Source organism: Triturus cristatus, chromosome 1_1, assembly GCF_964204655.1.
Source record: "Triturus cristatus chromosome 1_1, aTriCri1.1, whole genome shotgun sequence".
In the NCBI taxonomy this organism is placed as follows: Eukaryota; Metazoa; Chordata; class Amphibia; order Caudata; family Salamandridae; genus Triturus; species Triturus cristatus.
Window position 1 is genome coordinate 470,407,350 of NC_140579.1, and position 23,532 is coordinate 470,430,881.

Genomic DNA, 23,532 nt, shown 5'->3' on the forward strand with positions numbered 1-23,532 from the left:
GCTAATACTGTATTTAGACACTTATTTGCCCATGTCTTCTTCCATTAAATTTTAGCTATACATATATTACAAATATTTTTTTTTCATAAAGACACATATGTCATCAGCAGAGGATTACGGTCGCGTGAGTTATAGTTGCCTACAGTAACTATAACGGGGGAATTTCATTGGTTTTTTATCAGTAAAATGTCCAGCTAACTATAACATGTGTGAAACCTATGGTTTTTTCAGTGAATTTGCAAGGTTTTTTAAATGCTAATTCCTAACTATAACGTGTGTGAAACCTTGTAGGTACCACTAAAAAAATGACTTCATAAACACAACAGCTCTTTTTAGAGCTCCCTAATATCTAAACTCTTAAATCTGCTTTTCATTTATTTATTTTTATTTTTTTTACCGTACGCTTACCGTAAGCTTACCGTACGCGTACCCCGTGATTTTTTTTAAAATCAATAAATGTTTTTTTTGTACTTTTCTGTCCTTCTTTGACCCCCTTACAAATGTTAGGGGGTCTGTAACTCTCCTCATTGCCCCCTTTCCTTGTTTTCACTCTTTTTTTTCAGAGTGAAATACACAAAATGGCGGCCGCCGCTTCCTGGTTTCGACCGATTCGAATGTTTACTAAGATCTAAGAGCCAATCAGAATCGCGCTCGCGCACGCCACCGTACGCTTACCGTAAGCGTACGGTAAGCGTACCGTAAGCGGGCTCAGATATATATATTGATTTAAAGGCTATTTTCTCAGAATCTACTGAACAGATTTACACCAAACCTACAAAAGGCACTTCCTTGACCTAGGGACTACCTCTCTGCCAAATTTTGAGTAATTCTGTTCAGCCGTTCGGGCTGTAGCTCGTTCTAAAGGTCCTATGGAAAAATGCATGGGAAAAACGCGTTTTGGGACCCCCCTTTTATCTCAGCCCCCGCTTGACGGATCCCCCCGAGACTTTCAGGGTAGGAGCGGAGCGTAGCGCCCCACCTATTTTGAGAAATTTGCGAGGATTCGTCGACCGGCGCCAAAGTTATTCAAAATAGAATGTTGAGGTTTTCCTATGGAAACGTGGTCCTAACTATAACTACCTACTGGCGACCGCCAGTAGGTAATAGATAGATATATATATATATATATAGATAGATATATATATATCCCAAAGATAGCTTCAAACGTCCTTCCACCGAAGGTGATAAAGCAAAGGAACGGCACACCAGGAGAATGTACAAGTTTTTATTGTACACAAACAACAAGACGACGCGTTTCGGCGTTAAGCCTTTTTCGAGTGAAATAAAATAGGCTAATTCCTCTAGAAATAGGCATCATTGTTTTCAAAGTGACGGAAAACATAGAAGACATACTATGATCGTGGACGGAGCTTCGATCTTTCAATCAAAATAAATTTCAACAATAGATTCAATTCTTTGTCTTGATCTTTGGTATTAGTCCTGATTGTAAACATTAGCCAAAATTAATTGTTAATGCGATTAGATCGTGCAAAGTTGTGCTTTTTAAACAAATGTGCATTTCGTCATGTACAATAAAGTTTTTTGGTTAGATGTGCAACCGCTCCGTTGCTATATCTAAAATTGGTCATTTTTCATTTGTGCGAGCGTAAATACCATGATTAAGCACTATTGACAATCCTGAATGACCATGTGCAATATACATAACGGATTGAGCTTCGGACACTCCTCTGCCATACTGATTATAAAATACCGTGTATGCGAGTTCTTGCCCGCTCAACAAAAATACAATCTGCAAATATAGGACCGCTCCGTTAGTGTGTCTAAGTTTAACCATATTTCATTTATACAAGCGTAGATGCCATGAATAAGCAGCATTGACAATCTTGGATGACCATGTGTAATATACATAACAGATTTTGAATTAGGGACCGTACTCTGCCATACTAATGATAAAATACCATATATGCGAGTTATTGTCCTATCAACATGAGTACAATTTGTAATTACGCCATTAATGGTTGTACATTCTTTGAGATTTGCAGAGCGACATATGACAATTACATATGTCAGAAAAGGAAATTATAGGTAATGTACCATAATAATAATACTTATTTGAAAATCACATTCTAATTTTTACATTTTCAAATTTTACAGCGCGATATGTAATAATTATCCATATCAAAGAAATAAATTATAGGTAATGTACCGATGAGATAATGATCATAGTGACAATAATGGGTAATGTACCCACCATCTTGGCCATGTTGTCACCTATGTGTTGTCTGTCTGCCTACTAATTCTCTTGGATATCCCAGGGGAAAGCCACTACAAAGTGATGTGCCTGAGATGAAATAAGTGATATCTGAACTGTTTAAGTGCTAATAGTGCTCATAAAGTGAAATGTATAAAAGCAACAATATCTCAGCAGGATATAATGTAATTACTTAAATCTGTATGTACAAGACATTACAGTTTAGCGAACAAAAGAGAGGAGACTTCAAATAGTTCAATCCATGCGCCCGTAGGCGTCATATATTATACGAAGATCAGTAAATATACAGAACAGTTGTAACAGCACTGTAGGGTATAAATAGCCAGGCAACCCTAGTGATATGTGTACAAAGTGCTCGTGACAGTGAAGTAACGGCGCAAGTGACAACGTGAAAGATACCACAGCAGAAGGCGCAAAAGAATATACAGTATTTACAGTTTAAAAGGTTCAAACATCAACTTATTCAATGGTACAGTTCGTGATTTCAGTTATGTTAATGAACCAGGGGTCAGAGTACGCCTAGGGAGTTCGAGCTGGTGGGCAATGGTCGACGGCGTTTCGATCCTCTCAAATTAGGATCATCCTCAGGACCTGGGTTGCCTATTTGTAGAGTGCTCTGTAAATAAGAATAGGTATCAGGGCGGCTGGAGTAGGAGGAAAGGACAGAGAAAGGGAGATAAAGAGGCAAGCCGACTATAAAATTTAGGTCTACCTGAAAAGCGTATTGAATAAAGCGCTGGTGTAGCAACGTTGATGAAGGCGGTGGAATGAAGAGCAATTATAGGAAGGAGTCCATCGCGCAGTCTATGGGAGGCAAGAGATAGGCAATTTACCAAGGGGCAGAAGGCAGAGATGCAAATAAGGGAACGGCGGAGTGAACCGAGGACTCACCGCTGTTGAATGATGTTTGAACCTTTTAAACTGTAAATACTGTATATTCTTTTGCGCCTTCTGCTGTGGTATCTTTCACGTTGTCACTTGCGCCGTTACTTCACTGTCACGAGCACTTTGTACACATATCACTAGGGTTGCCTGGCTATTTATACCCTACAGTGCTGTTACAACTGTTCTGTATATTTACTGATCTTCGTATAATATATGACGCCTACGGGCGCATGGATTGAACTATTTGAAGTCTCCTCTCTTTTGTTCGCTAAACTGTAATGTCTTGTACATACAGATTTAAGTAATTACATTATATCCTGCTGAGATATTGTTGCTTTTATACTGTACTCACCCAGATCTCAGTTTGGTCTATGGGTAAAACTCCTGTGGTTTTTCTACATAAAGTGAAATGGACAGGATATTTGTGTTAGTCGAAACATCAAAATAAAAGCGCAATTTTGCGGAAAGAATTGTATAATTTCTTATTAAAGGATATGTACTCCTAGATGTTTCTTAGCCCTATTCTACAGGGAGGCTAAGGGATAACTACTGTCCTAATTCCAATTAAAATCAGTGATACAGTGCAAATAATAATAATGAAAAGGAGAACAAGAAACTACTGCTATGTCTGATTCAGCCTATGTGAGTGGCCAATTCTTAACCACTATTGAGACCATTTGGGGTTTTTGTATTTAAGTCAATTATATATCTGGATTCTTTTACTCTCAAATTACGTTCCCGATCTCCTCCCCGGACAAGTGGGAAAATCCGGTCAATACCGAAAAAACGCAAGAGTTTGTTATCGCTGTTGTGTTTGTGTGCAAAATGGCGGGCTACTGGGTAATTACCATCTCGGTTAGTTATTGCCCGTAAATGCTGAAAAATACGTGTTTTCAATGGTAATTTGTTGCTACCAATATAGTAATACCCACATGGGCATTCCAAAGCATAGATGGTATAGTCACTGTTACAATTGATAATTTTCGTGATCTTCTTGGTTACCCCAGTTTTAGTTTGGTACTTAGTACGATTCACGCCATTTTTGCATGCCTTACATGATCCACATGTGGTGAATCCATTAGGGGGATTTAACCAGTTAAGGCCCACTGCTTCTTGAGGATAGCTGTGAACCAGAGAATCTCTAAGGGATTTAGCTCTCCTATATGTTATTTTGGGACTTTGGCCAACATGCTTGCCAACTATGGGGTCTGCTGTAAGTAAGCCCCAATGTGCCTTCATGAGCTTTCTCAAATCTGATGCCCCTTTACTGAATGTAGTTATCATTCTAGGTATTTTGTCATTCTTTTTGATGGGGTCTGATTCTTGTTTGGATAGATCTTTGAAAAGGAGTTCCCTCTGTGTAATGCCTTTGAGTTTATTTTTGGCCTTTTGCAAGGTTTTGGTGCCATAACCTCTGATTTTAAATCTATTTGCCATATTGGTTTGCTCTGCAATGTAGTTCTCGGTTGTGTTACAATTACGACGGGCCCGTAGCATCTCCCCGTAGGGGATGCTTTCAATGAGTGGAACGGGATGATTGCTTGACCCATGTAGGATGGTGTTTCCTGCTGTTTCCTTTCTGTGGAGACGTGTTGTTATTTTACTATCCACTATCTGTATGCAAATGTCCAAAAATTCACAGTAATTTTTGCTAAGTTTGTATGTAAATTTGAGATTAAGATCATTTATTTCCAATCTGCGTATAAATTGCATGGCCTGTTCAACAGGACCATCCCAAATTAGAAATAAATCGTCAATGTATCTTATCCAAATGGGTATGTGATCAGTATATTGTTCATTATCTTTGGTCCAGACAATTTGCTCCTCCCACCAGCCTAGGAATAAGTTCGCTAGGCTGGGGGCAAAGCAAGTGCCCATCGCCGTCCCTGAGCATTGACGATAAACACTTTTCTCAAATAGAAAGATATTTTCTTTTAAGCAATATAGCATCATGACTTCTAGCATTGCATGATGTTCCCACATTGTGATGTGTCTACTTTTGAGAAAGTGCATGCATATGTAATTGTCATATGTCGCGCTGCAAATCTCAAAGAATGTACAACCATTAATGGCGTAATTACAAATTGTACTCATGTTGATAGGACAATAACTCGCATATATGGTATTTTATCATTATCATTAGTATGGCAGAGTACGGTCCCTAATTCAAAATCTGTTATGTATATTACACATGGTCATCCAAGATTGTCAATGCTGCTTATTCATGGCATCTACGCTTGTATAAATGAAATATGGTTAAACTTAGACACACTAACGGAGCAGTCCTATATTTCCAGATTGTATTTTTGTTGAGAGGGCAAGAACTCGCATACACGGTATTTTATCATCAGTATGGCAGAGGAGTGTCCGAAACTCAATCCGTTATGTATATTGCACATGGACATTCAGGATTGTCAATAGTGCTTGATCATGGTATTTACGCTCGCACAAATGAAAAATGACCAATTTTAGATATAGCAACGGAGCGGTTGCACATCTAACCCAAAAACTTTATTGTACATGACGAAATGCACATTTGTTTAAAAAGCACAACTTTGCACGATCTAATCGCATTAACAATTAATTTTGGCTAATGTTTACAATCAGGACTAATACCAAAGATCAAGACAAAGAATTGAATCTATTGTTGAAATTTATTGTTGATTGAAGGATTGAAGCTCCGTACACGATCATAGTATGTCTTCTATGTTTTCCGTCACTTTGAAAACAATGATGCCTATTTCTAGAGGAATTTGCCTATTTTATTTCACTCGAAAAAGGCTTAACGCCGAAACGCGTCGTCTTGTTGTTTGTGTACAATAAAAACTTGTACATTCTCCTGGTGTGCCGTTCCTTTGCTTTATCACCTTCGGTGGAAGGACTTTTGAAGCTATCTTTGGGAAATAATTTCGGTTGCTGTAACCGTTGAACCGGCACCAACATCGTGGGATTGGTGAGCCGCTAAGCACAGCAGTTTTTTTTAGATATATATATATATATATATATATGTATATATATATTCAGTGAAAAAACCATAGGTTTCACACACGTTATAGTTAGGAATTAGCATTTAAAAAACCTTAGAAATTCAGTGAAAAAACCATAGGTTTCACACATGTTATAGTTAGCTGGACATTTTACTCGTAAAAAACCAATGAAATGGCCCCGTTATAGTTAGTTCAGCTAACTATAACTCGCGCGCCCGCAATGCACTGCTGATGACGTCACATATTACATCACTCATGACATGGTCAGTGACATCACTCATGACATCACTGATGACATCTCAAATGACATCACTGATGACATCACTGATGACATCATCCAGTGAATGTGGGTTTTTCTGAAAATTAAATATGTTTTATATATGTATATCTCAAGGTCGATGGAAGAATAAATGGGTATATAAGTGTCTAAATGGATGATTTGTTTTTGAAAAATTGATTGTTTAACTGACTGATTAAGTGTATCATAGTGAATACATGTTTTAGTGAGTAATGTTTAAATATGTATATATCTGTATCAGTCTCTCACTTTGTGTATAAGTGGCTGCATGGGTTGGTGAGTAGCTACATGGGTGTCTATATAGGTTATTAGTTGGTTTTTTGAGTATCAGTCTGAGTGTCTGCATGGTTCGGTGGGGGGTATTACGTAGTGCATAGGTGCATGAATGAGTGACTCACTGTTTGTATGTGTTGAACAGACCATGTGTGCAGGACTGCATGGGTGGATGAGTGTGTGTATGGGTGTGTTAGTGAGTGAATGACTGTCTCAATAGTGTCTTTATGAGTAACTACATATGTTTAAAACTAGTATATGTGACTATTGGTGTATATATGTGAGTATATGCAAGGGTGAGAGATTGGAAGAGTTCCTGTATGAATAAGTATGTGTTTCTATAAGTGATTGTTTAAAAGACTAAGTATGTGTAAGTTTCCATAGAAGTAAGTATGGTGGTGTGTGTATAACTGTATATGCAAGTAAATGTATGTTTGATTCTTTATTAGCACGAGTGACTATGTGTGTGAGTAACTCTATGGATGAGTGGCATTGTGTAACAGGATGTATAGGTGTATGAGTACATATGATGAGTGAGTACATGTATGAGTGACTGTATTGGACTGTTGGTGAATGAGTGGATGTGTATGTGGATCTTAGAATTACTGAAGAGGTTGTTGTAACTGGTATTGGTATGTCCATTGTTTTGAAAATTTTAGTCTCTATTTTTGAATGTGTGTATCAAAGGTTATATTAGGGTGAGAGGAGGTCTGCCACTCTATCACAAGGATGATGTCATCAGTGATGTCATCAGTGATGTCATTTGAGATGTCATCAGTGATGTCATGAGTGATGTCACTGACCATGTCATGAGTGATGTAATATGTGACGTCATCAGCAGTGCATTGCGGGCGCGCGAGTTATAGTTAGCTGAACTAACTATAACGGGGCAATTTCATTGGTTTTTTACGAGTAAAATGTCCAGCTAACTATAACATGTGTGAAACCTATGGTTTTTTCACTGAATTTCTAAGGTTTTTTAAATGCTAATTCCTAACTATAACGTGTGTGAAACCTATGGTTTTTTCACTGAATTTCTAAGGTTTTTTAAATGCTAATTCCTAACTATAACGTGTGTGAAACCCATGGTTTTTTCAGTGAATTTGCAAGGTTTTTTAAATGCTAATTTTTTTTTTTTTTTCTAACATATTTTTAATTTAATTATCTTACCTTTTATAAAGACTATGATTAAATTTTTAAAATTCTTTAATATGTTTTTTTAATATATTTTTTAAAATAAACATGTAAAATTTATTTGCAGTACTTTTTTTTAAAAAAAAATATTTTTTTAGTACGCGTACCGTAAGCTCACGGTAAGCGTACGGTTTACGCAACGTCCGTAATCTATCTACGCTGCTTGCGTATAGTTACGCACTTTGCGTAGCCGCGCGTACTGCGCGTGGGACGCGTGCGCGCTTACGCTACAAGCACGTTACGCGGAAGTGTCGGGTAGTGACTGTTATGCGCATGCGCGCAAGCGCGTGTCTTTTTTACGCGCATGCGTACTTTTTGCCGTAAGCGTACCGTAAGCGTACGGTAGGTCATGTGATCATGAAACACAACTTTTGATTGGTTGAAACTACTTTCAGTTCTAGAACTCTCCTACACCACACCCATTCCCCTCATTTCTGCTTGTGATCCCTTGGGAGAAGGAGCTGGTTTGTCTTTGGGATACGATGGCAGAACAGCAGAGCTCTTCTGAGAGTGAGGCTAGCACTAGCAGCACTGTCTTGAGGCAGAGATCGAGGAAACAAAAGCCCTCTTATGTATGGGATTATTTTACTTTTCCTGAAGGCCAGCAAAAGGTAAATGCACCCTTAGTGACTTGTAAGCTGTGTAAGCGTGTACTTTCTAGAGGTAATCCTAACAGGAAGTATTCCTTTGGGAATCACACCATGAAGAGACACCTCCAGGATGTACACAGAAGGACACATGGTCATCTTTTTGGAGGTAACTCTTCAGAAAGACGAGCCAGTACATCCACAGTAGCTCAGCCTGGACCATCATCTGCAGGGCTGACTCCTTCTTCTGCAGGTCAGGTGAGCCCTTCATCTGTGGGGGGAGAATCTCCTTTTGCTGGCCCTCTGGAAATGAACCCTCGATTTCGGAAGGTTGATATTCATTGCACATTTTGTAAAGATCTAATTTGCCATAGGGAGACCAGTGTTTCCCTAGTGAACAACAAAATAGATCAGCACATTTGTCGCTTTGAATAATTTTCCCATGCTTCCTTTCCTCTGTCCCTGCATGAACACAACGGTTCTTTTAAGAGCCAACCTTATCTTTCATCTTTTTTTTACATATGTTTTTAAAAACTTTTTTTTATTTTTTTTTTACCGTACGCGTACGGTGCGCGTACTTTTTTTTTTTTTTTTTTAAAAACACTAAAAATCATTTATCACATTACATTGTCCTTGAGAGACTACAATTATTATTATTGACTTACCATACTCACTGAAAAAATATTTATTCATTTGTTTTTGTAAAAAATAGTTTTAAAAATGTTTGTAGTTTTCGAAAATTTTCTATATCTATCTGGAAAAAAAGAAAAAAGTATTAATATTTTTAAAACATTTTATAATACAGTACACATATTTACATTTTTTTCCAAAAAATATTTTTGCCTTATTTTTGCTGTTTTCAGAATATATTGCATTTCACTATAAATTGTGAAAGCAATTGCATTCATCATTTTACAGCGGGCAAAAAAAAATACCAATCACAAAGATTGTATTAAAAATGCCCTGATTCTTTTTTTACTTAAACTTAACATTATAGAAATGCATAATATTGTAAAAAAATATCATCTAATACCAATAGTTATTTCTTTAAAATACCGTCTGATATGTTTGTTTCAGAAGTATAATCACAATATTATATCTCAAATAACTCCAAAATACATCTGATTTCATTTCCTTTAGACCAAATAGTAATTTTAAATTTTTTTTGGGAATAAATTTCCAACGGTAATCCAATAAAATTCTAAAGTTTAATTTGTCCAGATCTCACCGATTCTCTGTAACATTTTGGTTCACGAAAATTTTTTGAATAATTTATTAAGTCCACAATAGAATTGGTTACTTTTCCACATGGCCAAATAGTAATTTTTTAAAACATTTTTGAAAAAATTTCCAATGGCAGTCCAATAACATTCCAAAATTTAAAATGTGCTGAAGTTACCGATAATCTCTAAATTATTGGTTTTTCAAAGTTTCATTAAAAATTAAAAAAGTCCACATTACAATTGGTTATCTTTCCATTAGGCCAAATGATAATTTAAAAAATCTTTTTTTTACAAAATTGCAATGGTAATCCAGTAAAATGGTAAAATTGTTTTGTCCAGATCTTGCCAAGTCTCTCTAAAATTTAGGTTTCAGGAAGATTAGATAGGAATTTGCTAAATCAAAAGGCAAACGTTGTTTGAAAATCAATTGGGAATCATTACACAGTGTCCAGCCTTTTTCACATTTAAGATAAACTGTGTAATGTCCAGAAGTAACAGTAGGTCCATCATGGAAAATTATTGCAACAGTTACAAAAGTTTTTCCTGAAATTGATAATTGCTGTCCTGTAAACTTCTTTATTAAAGTATCCAATTTTGAACCATCAGCTCTACATCGTTGCATCATTAAAATTACATACTGTCCGTATTCCTTTAAAATTAATGTTGAAAACATGTCAGAATTACACTCACCACATTTCATGCTATGATTAGCATCTTTAACTAATTTTGCAAAAGTGACTGTTTTACTGTCTGGCAATGTCAAATAAATAAACCTTTCATTATCAACAATAGAGCCACATATATTATAACAATTATCACAACTATGTTCCCATTTATAAGAGAGACCAAAAAAAATGTCAATGGGAACTCCTTCTTCTTCCACTACCTGAAGAAAATACATCAAAAATTCATGTGCATCTTGCTGTTCATTTTGAGAAAACTGTGTTCGTCCTGAACATACATCTAAAAGTTTTCTAATGTCAGTAGCACTTTCTATTTGAGTTTTATCTTTACTCAGCTTTTGAAAAAGGAGACTCAGCTCTGAACAGAATCTTTTTCCCTGATTTACTATTATCTGCTCTTGCAAACTTTCCAGATAAAATGCAACATTCAGCACTACATTTGCGTAGCAGTTGACACCAGAGCTATTTTCAAAATGACATCCTACAACCTGTTCTTCATTTTCCTTTTTCTTTTTGCTTGCAATTACATCACTCCTCTTTTTTTTCCTCTTCTCTACATCTTCACTACAGATATTCTCATTTTTTCTTTTACGAGAAACTACACGTTTCTCCAACACAGGATACTGACCTAAATGAGGAGCATAGCTTCTTCTTAATCTATTATACTCCTTTACACAGTTTGTATCAGCACTAACTTTTGACTCATCAAAGTCTATCATGAATAAACCTGATAATGTTTTGACTCGTGACAAAGCAACATATGCCATACCTTCTTTGAACACAGTTGAACCAATGTTCACAAATGCACAATCTACAGTCAATCCTTGAGACTTGTGAATAGTTACAGCATATGCTAGAGAAAACGGAAACTGCTTCCTACGTACATATAAGTCTTTCACAAGCATAAAACGAACTGTACAACGACAAATATCTTTAACTTCATCTATCTGATCAAATTTTATTTTTAAACATTCAACTCCTTCTTTTTTCTGGTAATTAATAAAACCCACAACTCTTCCCATCGCTCCATTAACTAAACCTTTCTCAACATCCAAATTTCTCCTTAAAAACACTCTACAGTTCATGCAAACATATAGATTTTTTTCTAATCCAGCTGTTTTGGAGATGTTCTTCTCTAGTGAGTCCAATTTATTTTTCAGTTTGCCTGTTACTGTGACAGTAATTCTTCCATCCTCAATTTTGTCCACTGCTTCCAATTTCCTGATCTCTTCCTTTTCCAATTTCAAAAGCTCCTCATTGAATATTGAGCATTCACGTAGAGTTGGCATTAAGCAGATGACACTTTTGTTTTCTGCAATGTTCTTGTATATCTTCTCTGCAACTATTTCTTCCTTTGGAAATAAATTATGTAGCAGCCGACTCTGTAATGCTTTTTTGCCAACTTCTGTCAGTAGTCCAATCCTGATATCTTTCAGAATACTTCCATATTCTTCATCGTTTGCTTGCCTCATATTAGTAGTAAGTTCCTTGTACTCAAAGAAGGACCAAATATTTGTATTTCCGATGCTTCCCAATGACTTCTTCGTGTCTTCATGTGTCACAGTATTAAACACTGGTTGTCCTTTAACTGGAGTAAGTTGCAAAAGATCTCCAAAAACTATGACGTGTTTTCCACCAAATAACATGTCATAGTCTGTCTTCAAAATTTGCTGCATTCTTAAATGCACAAAGGCAAGCATTAGGTTTGATACCATGCTCACCTCATCAATAATGAGAACTTGCATCTTCTTCAATACTCTTGAAACTTCCAAGGATGCTTCTCCAGTTAGCTTGTTGAATTGTATTTTGTTCTCATGCTCCACTGGTAACATTAGCAAACGATGTAAGGTGATTCCTTTTATGTTATATGCTGCTAACCCAGTTGGAGCAGTAACCACACAAGACAAAGTAGAATCCGTTTTTTGCTGTAGGTAGCTTCTGATGACTTTTATTAGGAAACTTTTTCCAGTTCCAGCTTGTCCGCTTACATACATCCTGATTGGATGAAATGATGTGCATGAGCACTCTTTTTTTACATGTAGAAATCCGTGATCAATTTTGTTTTTGATCTCTTCATAAATTTGTTGCTGCTCTTGATTCAGTTGTCTTTCCAAATTTTCTAAGTCTATAAATTCTTCTTGAGCTTGATTCATAGCCGTTTCCACTTCATTCATGGCTATTGATGCTTCATTTTCAATGATTGGTTGTCCTAGGGGATCTTGACTGTGTGTTCCTGAACTTTGGCTGTCCTGAGAACTGTCTCTAGCTATTTCTGCTGCAATTGTAGTTTCCTGTTCAATTTCTTCATTTAACATTTGCAGATAAGTTGTGAATGTATTGCATTGTATGCTGTCTTTGCAAGCATTAAATGAATCTTCATAGCTTTGAAATTCTCCCAGTAGTTCATCCTCTGTACGCCATGGTTTAAACAACTGTAAAAGAGCCAAGTAGTAAAATTCTTTCTTGTCAGTAGTGTCGCAACTCAGCTTCCGGTGATTTATCAAACTTCCTTTTGTTTGCTTCACCAAACATCCTTCTTCACCAACGACTTTATATTTTCCATTATTGATGTCTTCTGTGGCTTTCCTTGAATAAATGTAGTTCTGCAGCACTTCATAGAGACACATGTTCTCCAGATGTTGACTTCTCTTGGGATAATATGTGTCCAACATGTTTGTTTTCAATATATCTGTACTTTCTGGGTCATTCTCGACCAAATATTCAATTTCTCCTACAGATTTCAGTACCCGATTTCTCATTGCTGCAAGGCCTAAACTTGCCCAAATTATTCTTCTTGACTTCGAGTAGAGACTTGCAGAAGATAACCTATCTGAACATTCGTAGGATCCAATTTCTCGATGCGATAACATCTTCAAACTGAAACTGTACAGCTTCTTACTGACAGTCTTCTCGTGAGAAATCTCTTCCCACATTTCCTTCAATTCTGTTTTTTCTGATTTCGTAATGTAAGACGTTACATATCGGGCAACAGCAATGGAATTGTCAGCTACATACTGTATATCCATGTTAGCGTTCCACATGGATAAAATGACTGGGTTGTAGTCATTTATATTTTTTGATTCTTCTTTTCTTTTAAGGTTGTAGGTATTCTTAGGTGATTTTCTTGTGATAGTATGTCTCACAGCTGACATAAAACTGTTTACTCTTCCATTTGAAAGAACAGGTCTAGGAAATCCAAATCGACATTTAGTGTAGTATTTTTCTTTGCTCTTGTATTTCCGTCGACAGTATTTTCCACACCGATGACTTTGGAAACGTAAAACTTGCTCCTTTAACTTGTTCTCTTCTGTGCTTTTTGGTATAGCACATGTTGCATATTCTTGAATGTAAGATAACACTGCTTCATCAGCATCTGTTCCAAACTTTGGGGCATCCTTGATCCACAACAGCATATGAATATGAGGAGCACCTCTTGCCTGGTACTCTTTTCTCCAAAAGAAATCCACTACTTCTCCAAGGGGTGGATTTTTTTTATTGCAGATGAAGGACATCATAGCCTCAAATCTATGATTGAAATATCTGCAAACATTAACCGGATCCAATGAGCACAGTTCTCCTGCTGTCTTGTATTCGATGTTTTTAATGTTTGAATTGGCCTCTCGTAGAAAATCCAGTAAATCATCCCAAGCGTACTCGGCACAGCTTAGGGTAAGGAACCATGTTGGTGTTCCTAAATTCCGTAACATGCATTTTAGTTCACCATGGCGTCGGTACCAATATTCATTTGTCCCACGCTGACAAGCCATCAGATTGATCAGTTGTGTTTCCAAATGATCATCTCGGTGCTGCACTTTCTCCATAAAATCCTTAGCAGACACATTTTGTAAATGTACTCCACTTTTTAAAATGTGATTTACTGCATAAGACAGTGCAGACAAGTCGCTTTCAAATAAAAGATGGAACAAATAAGGAATACTTTGTCGAAATCTGGGATCTTCAGCATATAGTCTTGTAGTCCGATACTCTGAAGCTGGAATCTGTTCTGGACGTTCATCGTATCGTCCTCCTTTTCCTTTAGGAAACAGCTGAGGAAAACATCGAGCTTCCAAGCTCTCCTCCCATACACTCACAGGAGTTCCTTTTGCTTTCTTCATCTGAAAGAGATCAATATTGTCTCCCATAACTTCTTTCGAATGAAGAGGATGTATGCTAAAATGTTCATAAATTTCTTCTTCCTTTGACTTGTCCACTTTTTCAATTTGTCCAGTTGGTGTTTCTGTGTCTTCTTGAAAATCTTCTTCTTCTTCTTCTTCTTCTATATAAATTGATTCATACCATTTGTTATTTTTTTTAAAATACAAATTTGCTCTTTGTACTTTCCGCACATCTACCAGCTCCTGCCAAATCTTCTTATTCTTTGTAGGTACACCATTAACCAGAATAATTAATGGTTCAGTTTCCAAAGTATCCGCATCAATAGTTTCCATATTTTTTTTCAAATCCAAGGGCAAATACACCACTCTACCTTTTAAACCTCTCAGTAAATCTGAAGGAGGTAATTTACCAGTTTTGGGCTCCATACGTACTATGGTCTGGAACGGATGAACACATTGAATGAGTATAGACTCATATGTATTTAATTCAGAAAGTTCAGCAGGAATAGCATCCAATTCTAAATTATTATGTACAGCTCTGGTCGGCATTCTATTTTCCTCTAACTTGTTGTAACAGTATTTACAAATACGCTGATCTTCACCCAATTCAAAACAATTTTCTAGAAATATATATGTGGCAAAATCCTTCCACTTATAATTATCTTCATTTTCACTCTTTCTGTAGAGATCAACATTCCTAGTTTGTTTTCTATAATGAGTTCTGCGGCAACAAATACAAGTAACATTTGGTCTTTCATTAGAGACTATTGCAAATTTTGTTATGTGATCATTAAATGTCTTACTTACAGAAGGTTCTACATTCTCTTCCACTTCTTCCTCATTTACTGTGTCCTTCTCTGCACTGTTTTGTTCAGGACCAAAGTAACAAAACTGAATTTCATCAACAACCTTCTCTACATCTGATACCGTTCCTCGGAACAGAGCCCTATTTAATTCATTTAACTTTATTGCTGGACTTTTGGCAAAATATAACCGTCTCACAAACTTTCTCATTTCAGTATGATGAACAGCCAGCATCCTAAAATGATGGAAAACACTATTGCACACTTTTCTAGATAGACAAGCCAGAGAATGACCCTGCAAACCAGTATTCTCTCTCACTCTGCATGGATCCAGACTTTGAAGCACCTTAATCTTCTGTTTTACACTTTTTTTACTATATTCTCTAAGAAACTCTCGAAATTTGTCAATAGAATCCTGACGCACAGTGCAAATACTACTACAATTCCAAGTGTACACTGGGGCTTTAGGACGTCTCCCCATTGCCTCATCTGCCATCACTTGTACCTCATCTCTTGGAACCATTATCTCCTTCTCCATTATGCAACCATTTTTCACTTCGTAAGCACGACCTCTGGTGTCAACTGCATGCAGCAAACTATTACTTTGAAAATAGCTCTCTTCATTAAAAAAAGGTTCACTACTTGAACTATGCATCCACTTTCCTAAAAACACTTTACAAAAGTTTGTTCTGTTCACTACTCTTTTGCTTTTGCTTTGTGATTTCAGTACATTAACCATTTTATCTAATGTACGCATCCTATTCAAAATTAATATGAATAGTTTCCTTTTTAATTCTAATGCCTTTGCTGCAATGGCTTCAATTTCTTTTTTTCTCTTGTAATATTTTGCCTTTTGCTTATATTTCTTCACATCCTTTATCAAATTGGACATAACTCTTCTCTGAAACATTTTTCTACGTATCTCTTTAAACGCTGTTTTTCTGTTTATGTAAATCTTTTCAGTTGCAGAAGGTATATTTGCATTAACTAAATTCTCAATTTTTTCCTGTTCTCTTCCTTTTGTAACATTCTTTCCAGTACAGACATTTTGTACATTTTTCTTTGTTTTGAATATATTTTTAAGAAATTGTTTTTTCTGCTTACCAGAAGATTTTTTCTTTCTCCCAACATGAGCATCTTCTACTAACTTTGGTCCTCCAGTTGTCTTCAAATATAGTTTTTTTTTTAGCGTTTTTTGAACTCTGGATTTTGTAGGCATCTTAAATTTTGTTCACTGCTCTTCAGCAATACCTGAAAAAAACTAAAAAAAAAAATCCTTTATTGTATTTAAATATATTACTACATTTCTTTTCACAATAGTCACAAAACAAAATTTCTTTGCCAATTTGAATGCACACAAACTGCTCTTTTTTTTGGGCAAGTGAAAATCACTTTTACAAACTGTCACATTATGAAACCACTTTTCAGATTTTTTAAAAAGCCCATGTCCAGAGTGCTACACTCCAGCAAGGGCAACCAGCCTTAGTGATGCTGAATGTATTTGCATTACAGACTGAAACCTGAAAACCCCACTCGCTTGTAAATACTGTGCATGACTATACATGGCAAGCACATGGGTGTGTGCTAAGACTCTGCTTCTTCCCCCAAAAATTTGCTCCCCCTTTCCATCTAATGTAACTGTGAAATCACCAGAGCAATACGCAATAAATCTCTGCCTATAATTCCTCTCTGCACACAGAGTCATGTTTTCACATTAGTCCCAAAACGAAATTTCTTTGCCAATTTGAAAGTACACTTACTGCTCTTTTTTTTTTCGGGGCAAGTGAAAATCACTTTTTACAAGTGAAAATCACTTTTTCAGACTGACACATTATGAAACCACTTTTTTTGATTTATTTAAATGCACATGTCCAAACTGTTTTTTCAGACCACCACCATGTGTATTCTCGGTGACTGCCTACACTCCAGCAAGGGCAACCAGCCTTAGTGATGCTGAATGTATTTGCATTACAGACTGAAACCTGAAAACCCCACTCGCTTGTAAATACTGTGCATGACTATACATGGCAAGCACATGGGTGTGTGCTAAGACTCTGCTTCTTCCCCCAAAAATTCGCTCCCCCTTTCCATCTAATGCAACTGTGAAATCACCAGAGCAAGACGCAATAAATCTCTGCCTATAATTCCTCTCTGCACACAGAGTCATGTTTTCACATTAGTCCCAAAACGAAATTTCTTTGCCAATTTGAAAGCACACTTACTGCTCTTTTTTTTTTCGGCGCAAGTGAAAATCACTTTTACAGACTGACACATTATGAAACCACTTTTTTTGATTTATTTAAATGCACATGTCCAAACTGTTTTTTCAGACCACCACCATGTGTATTCTCGGTGACTGCCTACACTCCAGCAAGGGCAACCAGCCTTAGTGATGCTGAATGTATTTGCATTACAGACTGAAACCTGAAAACCCCACTCGCTTGTAAATACTGTGCATGACTATACATGGCAAGCACATGGGTGTGTGCTAAGACTCTGCTTCTTCCCCAAAAAATTCGCTCCCCCTTTCCATCTAATGCAACTGTGAAATCACCAGAGCAAGACGCAATAAATCTCTGCCTATAATTCCTCTCTGCACACAGAGTCATGTTTTCACATTAGTCCCAAAACGACATTTCTTTGCCAATTTGAAAGCACACTTACTGCTCTTTTTTTTTTCGGCGCAAGTGAAAATCACTTTTACAGACTGACACATTATGAAACCACTTTTTTTGATTTATTTAAATGCACATGTCCAAACTGTTTTTTCAGACCACCACCATGTGTATTCTCGGTGACTGCCTACACTCCAGCAAGGGCAACCAGCCTTAGTGATGCTGAATGTATTTGCATTACAGACTGAAACCTGAAAACCCCACTCGCTTGTAAATACTGTGCATGACTATACATGGCAAGCACATGGGTGTGTGCTAAGACTCTACTTCTTCCCCCAAAAATTCGCTCCCCCTTTCCATCTAATGCAACTGTGAAATCACCAGAGCAATACGCAATAAATCTCTGCCTATAATTCCTCTCTGCACACAGAGTCATGTTTTCACATTAGTCCCAAAACTAAATTTCTTTGCCAATTTGAAAGCACACTTACTGCTCTTTTTTTTTTCGGGGCAAGTGAAAATCACTTTTTACAAGTGAAAATCACTTTTACAGACTGACACATTATGAAACCACTTTTTTTGATTTATTTAAATGCACATGTCCAAACTGTTTTTTCAGACCACCACCATGTGTATTCTCGGTGACTGCCTACACTCCAGCAAGGGCAACCAGCCTTAGTGATGCTGAATGTATTTGCATTACAGACTGAAACCTGAAAACCCCCCTCGCTTGTAAATACTGTGCATGACTATACATGGCAAGCACATGGGTGTGTGCTAAGACTCTGCTTCTTCCTCCAAAAATTCGCTCCCCCTTTCCATCTAATGCAACTGTGAAATCACCAGAGCAATACGCAATAAATCTCTGCCTATAATTCCTCTCTGCACACAGAGTCATGTTTTCACATTAGTCCCAAAACGAAATTTCTTTGCCAATTTGAAAGCACACTTACTGCTCTTTTTTTTTTCGGGGCAAGTGAAAATCACTTTTACAGACTGACACATTATGAAACCACCATGTGTAACTACAACAAAAACAATTTCCATTTCTATTATTCATTTCTTAAGTTACCACATACATCCCCTCTCAAACTGTAAACTCACCTTTAAAATTAGTTAGTTGTGAAAGAAATGTGACACTCAAACAGCAGATTATCAGAGCCAGGATCTCTGTTGTGTTCACCTCTCTCCTCTCAGCAGAACCAGATAATGGCAAACTTTCCCTCTATTTTTCCACACATATACTTGTAAGTTTCAAATCTCAGTGCTTCCCCCTTTTTTTCAAATGTAATCACACATTTCTATTGGTTGAAAACCAACCCTTTTCCAAAAGTACCCTTCCCCCAACTTGACTTCTGCCTAGTACCCTTCCCCCAACTTGACTTCTGCCTGCTACCATAGCAACAGCTCATGGAACACTGCTGTGTTGAGTTAGGTCAGAAGTTCGCCAAACAATGTTTCAATTCCACAGAGCAAGAGTGCTTGACTTTTCAAACCTAACAGCAAATCCATAGTACTGTTCTTTGGTTACACATTTTTTTTTACCAATACAAAACATGCTTCTATTAATTTACACATACAGCCTAGTTTTTATTCTAGAATGGTATGAAACAGCCAATCAGTTCTTTTTGTTTTGAAAAAATATGTATGCCTCCATTTCCAAACCGTCTTTCTTTTCATATTGCCATTCTACTGAAAGACACCTCCTGAGTGCATCCAGTTCTCCTTTGAAGATGTTCACAGTGTGGATTGTAGGGCACAGCTATGTCTTCTGGAGTGAAAAGTTTGCAGAGAAAACAGGTATTAAATGGATTGGTCAGAGAGGGTTAAAGTGGCACCAATTGATGCCATTGGTGAAATCCTTCATTCAAATCCAACACCCTGACCTCATAATAGTGCACTGTGGTGGCAATGACCTAGGCACTTTGACTGGGGTAGGTCTGGAAATGCTTATGAAGGACACATTTGCACAACTGTTTACACTTTTCCCTAAAACTGCCTTTGTGTTTTCCAACATATGCCAAAGGCAAAAATGGAACTGGTCCAATCATTTCTGTCCACAGATTGACAAAGCAAGAAAGCACGTCAACAAATCTGTTTCTGCTTTCCTCCGTGACTATGGTATGGGTGCCATTTACCACAACAACTTGCGTTATGACATGCAAGACATTTATAGAGGAGATGGTGTGCACTTCAATGATGAAGGGAACAGAGTCTTCCTCTTGAACCTTAGACTCTGCATCGGTACTTACTTGTAGGTACCACTAAAAAAATGACTTCATAAACACAACAGCTCTTTTTAGAGCTCCCTAATATCTAAACTCTTAAATCTGCTTTTCATTTATTTTTTTTTATTTTTTTTACCGTACGCTTACCGTAAGCTTACCGTACGCGTACCCCGTGATTTTTTTTAAAATCAATAAATGTTTTTTTTGTACTTTTCTGTCCTTCTTTGACCCCCTTACAAATGTTAGGGGGTCTGTAACTCTCCTCATTGCCCCCTTTCCTTGTTTTCACTCTTTTTTTTCAGAGTGAAATACACAAAATGGCGGCCGCCGCTTCCTGGTTTCGACCGATTCGAATGTTTACTAAGATCTAAGAGCCAATCAGAATCGCGCTCGCGCACGCCACCGTACGCTTACCGTAAGCGTACGGTAAGCGTACCGTAAGCGGGCTCAGATATATATATTGATTTAAAGGCTATTTTCTCAGAATCTACTGAACAGATTTACACCAAACCTACAAAAGGCACTTCCTTGACCTAGGGACTACCTCTCTGCCAAATTTTGAGTAATTCTGTTCAGCCGTTCGGGCTGTAGCTCGTTCTAAAGGTCCTATGGAAAAATGCATGGGAAAAACGCGTTTTGGGACCCCCCTTTTATCTCAGCCCCCGCTTGACGGATCCCCCCGAGACATTCAGGGTAGGAGCGGAGCGTAGCGCCCCACCTATTTTGAGAAATTCGCGAGGATTCGTCGACCAGCGCCAAAGTTATTCAAAATAGAATGTTGAGGTTTTCCTATGGAAACGTGGTCCTAACTATAACTACCTACTGGCGACCGCCAGTAGGTAATATAGATATATATATATATTATCTACTGGCGGTCGCCAGTAGATAGTTATAGTTAGGACCGTGTTTCCATAGGAAATCTCAAAATTCTATTTTGAATAACTTTGGCGCCGGTTGACGAATCTTCGCGAAATTTCAAAACTAATGGGGCGCTCCGCTCAGCTCCTACCCTGAAAGTCTTGGGGTGATTCGTCAAGCGTGGGCCGAGAAAAAAGGGGGGTCCCAAAACGCGTTTTCCCCATGCATTTTCCCATAGGACCTTTAGTCGAAGGTACAGCCCTAACGGCTGAACAGAATTACTTGAAATTTGGCAGAGAGGTAGTCCTCAGGTCAGGAAAGTGCCTTTTGCATATATGGAGTCAATCTGTTCAGTAGTTCCTGAAAAAATTGCATTTAAAAGCACATACATATCTATAGCCGCGCACCGTGCATGCACCGTGCACGCACGGTGCGCGCACCCTAACGTGCGCGTGCGTAATTCTGATTGGTTGTTACATGTCAGTCAACGTTCGAATCGGTCGAAATCAGGAAGTGTCGGCCGCCATTTTGTTTGTTTTCAGTGCGAGAGTGGAAAAGCAAGGTGGTGAACGTGAAAAGGGGGCAGGGTAGAGAGTTCCTGACCCCCTAGCCTTGGTCAGGGGGTCCCTGAAGAACCCCGAAGGCAGAAAAAAACATTTACATTTTTTTTTTTTAAATCGCGGTGGTGCCCGCACCGTGCGCGCACAGAGAAAAACCATTAAAAAAAAAAAAATTTATACGTAGTTTATTGAAAAATAAATATATAAAAAAATAATAATACATACATAACTTAGCATTTAAAAAACCATACAAATTCACTGAAAAAACCATAGGTTTCACACACGTTATCGTTAGGAATTAGCATTTAAAAATCCTTGCAAATTCACTTAAAAAACCATTAAATTCCCCCGTTATAGTTAGTTGAGATAACTATAACTCGCGCGACCGCCACTCTATCACAAGGATGATGTTATCAGTGATGTCATGAGTGATGCCACTGACCATGTCATGAGTGATGTAATATGTGACGTCATGAGCAGAGGATTGCGGGCGAGCGAGTTATAGTTATCTCAACTAACTATAACGGGGGAATTTCATTGGTTTTTTATGAGTGAAATATCCACCTAACTATAACATGTGTGAAACCTATGGTTTTTTAAGTGAATATATATATAGATATATATATATATATATTACCTACTGGCAGTCGCCAGTAGGTAGTTATAGTTAGGACCTAGTTACTATAGGAAAATGTCAACATTCTATTCACAATAACTTTGGCGCTAATTGATGAATCTTCATGAAATCTTTGAAACTAATTCTTCGTTGCGATCATCTCCTATGTTGAGAGTCAAGGGGGGGGCGAGAAAAAAGGGGGTCCCAAAACTTGTTTTTTCAATGTTAATTTCCATCTGAAACTTTAGACAAGGCTACAGGTCGGACGGGTGAACGGAATTACCCCAAATTTTGCAGGGAGAAAGGTCTTGGTCTTGGAAGCATGCTTTTGTTTATTTGGTGTAAATCCGTTCAGTAGTTTTTGAGAAATATCGAAATTTACAGATATCGATATTTGGGAATACTGCCATCTCATTGACTGAGGCGTTACGAGCACGAGCTTGCTGCTGATTGGCTGCGAGCGCTGCAAGCATTTGTATCTAGGAAGTGTTGGTCGCCATTTTGTGATTCCGTTGAAGCGAGTAAGGGGGAAAAGGATGCAAAATGTGGGAAATAGGAGGGTAGGAGCACTGTAACCTCTGTGGGGTGTTTAGGGTGTGCCATAAAGGGGTTGCGAAATGAACTAATCATACCTACCAGTGTGAAAGTGCTAGGCTACGAAAATTAAGTGAGGTATTGCCTATAGTGTGATGCTGCTAAGGTGAGGTGGTGCAGGACTTGGGGTTTAGAGCGTGAGTCTAAATTGTGTGTCTTATGCTGTGAAGTGATGTGCCGTGGCCGCTGCAGTATAGCTGTGAAAGTAGTGTCAGCATGTGTTTATAACTACCAGGACGAACTACTGACCCGTGCTGGTCTGAAAGTTCTGGGGTATGGAAAATATGTGAGGTAGTGTGTAGAGTTTCATGCTGCTAAGCTGAGCTGCTGCCGGACTCGGGGATGAAAGCGTGAGCCCAAACTGTGTGTCATATGCTATGAAGTCATGTGCTCTGGCCGCTGTGCCATATATGTGCAAGTAGTGTCAGCATGTAGTTATAGCTACTTGGAGGAACTTTTGTTTCAAACATTGTAACTTGTGTATGGTGCTTAGGGGGTGTTATATAGGGAGTGCGAAGGTAAATTTGTGTGTATGAAATCAATTTGGTATTTGGAAAGTGGAAAGCACTGACTCCTACGGGTTGATGGCGCTGGAGGCGTAAGGTGAGGTGCTGCTTGAGTTGGGAATAAAGCTGATGAACTACTGACCCCTATTGTGAACTTTTAACGTGCATGTGCCGTTAAATGTTCGCTAAAATGTTGCAAAAGTATATCGTCAAGTTAAAAAAAATGATGAACTTTTAACCTGCAGGTGTCGTAGAAGGTTCCAGAAAGTGTGGT